The following is a 3,525-nucleotide window of genomic DNA, read 5'->3' on the forward strand; positions in this document are numbered from 1 at the left end:
TTTACTTGTTTATTTTGTGCAGGGTCACAGGGGGCTGGAGCCTATCCCAGCATAGGGTGAGAGGTGAGGTACACACACGCCGAATGATGCCAACATCCATCCAGGTGCCAAATAATTGTATTGCACTGTAAACACAGAAAAAGGACAGTCATGGATCAACGTCGGCTTTTTTGTTTGCTGCTATCCTGACTGTCTTGTGCTCAGACTGGGCCACCTTGCTTCTAAATAAGAACAACGGCGCCAGTGGCTAACATAGCAAAACTGCTACTGCCAGCTATTGGTGAAAAAGAACATCGCCTTAAAACTATTTAACTTTAAGGCAGGTGACTTTGCTATTGTCTTCCAAGTGACACAAAGCTTCTGAAATAATAAAAATAACTAAAATGTCCAGGGTGTCACAGTTGCAGACGGTGAACATGGCAAACATTATACCTGCATGTTAGCATGCCATGCTGATGTTAGCATTTAGCTCAAAGCTTCACAGAGCTGATAGCATAGCTGCGGAATCTTAGTCTTGTTAATAACAACTATACATTCAAATAATCCTTGTGGTTTTAAAATGGGGAGTTTATAACGGATTTACAGATCGAGATTAACAATAAATGGACCCAAAATCTGATATTTGAAGAAAACAAATCATCAAGATGAGATATAACAGACCTGTAATGAGCTGCCAAAATGCAGTCAGAGACGAACTTGTGTAATTGCTGCTTTTTTGGGAAATTGAAACAAGAAAGTAAATTATAACTAGTTCTGTGTCATTACAATCTATCACACACCTGTGATTTCTACTCATTTCACAATAGGTTTGATTATGCTGTGTGATACTGTGTGGGTGCCAATGTGAGCATCTTTTGTGTCTGGTGCTGAATTGTATTCACGAATATCATCCTGAGAAGACAATGGAGCAATTGTTGAACAGCCGCCCTGTCTCCTCTAAGAGCTACCCTAACATTTCAATAAAGTCTTAACCAACTTTACTGAGTAAAAATCTGCAGCCACACAGAGATACACTTTTCTTTTCTTTTTTTACGCACTTTAAACTTAATTTTTATTCATAAACAGACACAAATGAATCACAATCATTTATGCACATTATCATCTTCATTGCTTCCCTTTTTTTGTTCGTCATAATGTCTCCAGTAGACGAGAGCGGAGCCTGGAGATGAGTCCTTGTACGCGCTGAATAAATGAAATGAAAGAAAGATGAGTCAATTACTGCGATGCAACAACAATAATGTCTTTTAACATGTGGAATGAAGTGTGAGGATCACATATTCTCACTGCAGATGCGCAAACACAAAAACACAATTATTGTGGCCGTGCATCTCTGCAGTGTGTGTGTGTGTGTGTGTGTGTGAATTTGTGCCTTGCATCTGATGATCTTTGAAAATGGCTTGTGACATGTGGTAGGCCAGAGGACACATCATTGAATCATATTGGTTGCTGCTTATATTAGATTCTCTTGTTTTCTTTTCGTCACGTGACACAAAACACATCTCCTACCTGAGGCTGCTCTCACCTTCTTGTTAATGTGCATGGGGTTTCATTTTCTCACAGCATCGATCTGATTTGGACCGCAGATGTGGAGGAGGAAGAGAGAGAGAAGGAGAGAGAGAGAAGGAGAGAGAGAGAGGGAGAGCTGTTGATTTTCTTTGAGTGTCGAAGCATTATCTGCTTTTTAGAGGGTGTTGTTGTTCAGAAGCAGCCGGCTGGAGAGCAGTGCCTGCTGTACCTAATCGGAACCGAGTGCGTGACGCCCTGATTAAAAACCCAATGAAAGCACACTCTCACAGACACACACACTAACACACACACTAACACACTCACACACATACACCCAATCCATGTCTGCTTTGAAAACAACAACTCTTTCCAAACCTTCTCTTCGCTTAATTCACACACTTAGATGAAAGCTCATTACGTTGGAGGTGCCCAGAAAAAGACACAGCTATATCACAAATAGATTTCAGTGTATTCGACAGTGTGCTCTGCTTGGTCAAAATAATGTCTTTAATGTACCGGGAACCACGTCTAGAGATGGTATGCTCTGTGTAAAATCAAGAGTAAAGTATAGTCCTCCAGTGTGAAGGGTAACACTTATGAGCACATGATGTGGCTTGAATCCTATAACGGCAGTGATTCTAATAGGTCCTCATATCCTATAGCTTTATATATATGCTATCATCTTCCTCAGTCACCTAATAATTGCTATCCTCTTGCCTGTGACATCCGTGTTGATGCACATTGCATGTCTCGTCTGCTAGTCCAATGCACATGTTGTGCAGAGCACATGATGCCACAATGATCTTCACCATTATGACCAAATGGGTGTTGCTGTGCACCACTTACACTTCAGGTGTCCAAATGCCTGCTCCACCACCACTCTGCCTCGGCTGATCTGAGCATTCAGCTGCTGGTCCTCCATCGTCAGAGCACCATTGTCTTGCTTAGGGCTGATGACGAAGGGGTAGGTGTATGTAGGCAGTGTCTTACAGGAGCTTGTACTGCATGGACTGTCTCTGAACTTCCTTTGGTCATCAACTATAGATATATATTGAATAGAAGGTATTTTTATTATTTAGATAATTATGTACCTGTAAAATAAAGTTACTGAAACATTCTCCTCTTGTTAAAAAGGGCAATGGATCTTCCCAAAACCACTGCCTGGAGGCCGAGAGGGGATGTTTTGGACCGTTTCCAGGTGTAAAGATGAAGCTTAGTAAGCCTTCCATGTATGCCAACACACACATACTGATGGCTGTGGATATACATCTAGTAGGCTGTTAGCGAAGGACAAGGCGGTTATTAATCTTTCACCCTCGTCACTCTGCTCCCTCTCTCCGCCTCTCTCAGTTTCAGTATCTCTCTCTCTCCCCACTCTAACCTTTCATTCTCTGCCTTTCTCCTAGTTTTGCAGGCCCTCAACCCTGTGGTCACGAGCAGTGTGTGGTTATGTATGCATAAAAAGAGAAAGGGGAGGAGAGGGGGAATATAAATTAATTTCCATGTCTATATCTCCCCCCATCCACCTGCTCTGTAGTCCTAGCCGGCAGAATGTAACCTGGAGTCAAGCCCAAGCCTCCATGACGGGAGAATTGCAATTATTTCTTCAACGCCCTTATCTCACCTCATAATCACATTCATCCACCCAAGTTCTCTCTTTTAAAGCCTTCATTCAGAAAATGAGGGCAGAGCACAGATACACTTTTCCATAAGCGCTTAAACGGACACAAGTAAATATATACACGCCAAAGTGTTACCCAGTGTGCCAAAATTCTCCATTTACTACCGCAAAGCTCTGGTGGCTATAGTCGCAGATAGAGACACCACGCATGTTTTCGGTGAATACAAATTGATTACATTTTAAATTGCAGGCTACACTGTTTTTCTACACTGTTGTCCATTATCAAACACATGTGACACAATTAACCCTGACTGCTATTTTTCACCTGTTTATTTATCTGAGACATTTTTGGGAGGTTTCCTTTTTTGGCCAAAATAAGGAAACATGTATGATTTGAT

Source organism: Pholis gunnellus (assembly GCF_910591455.1).
Source record: "Pholis gunnellus genome assembly, chromosome: 14".
Lineage (NCBI taxonomy): Eukaryota > Metazoa > Chordata > Actinopteri > Perciformes > Pholidae > Pholis > Pholis gunnellus.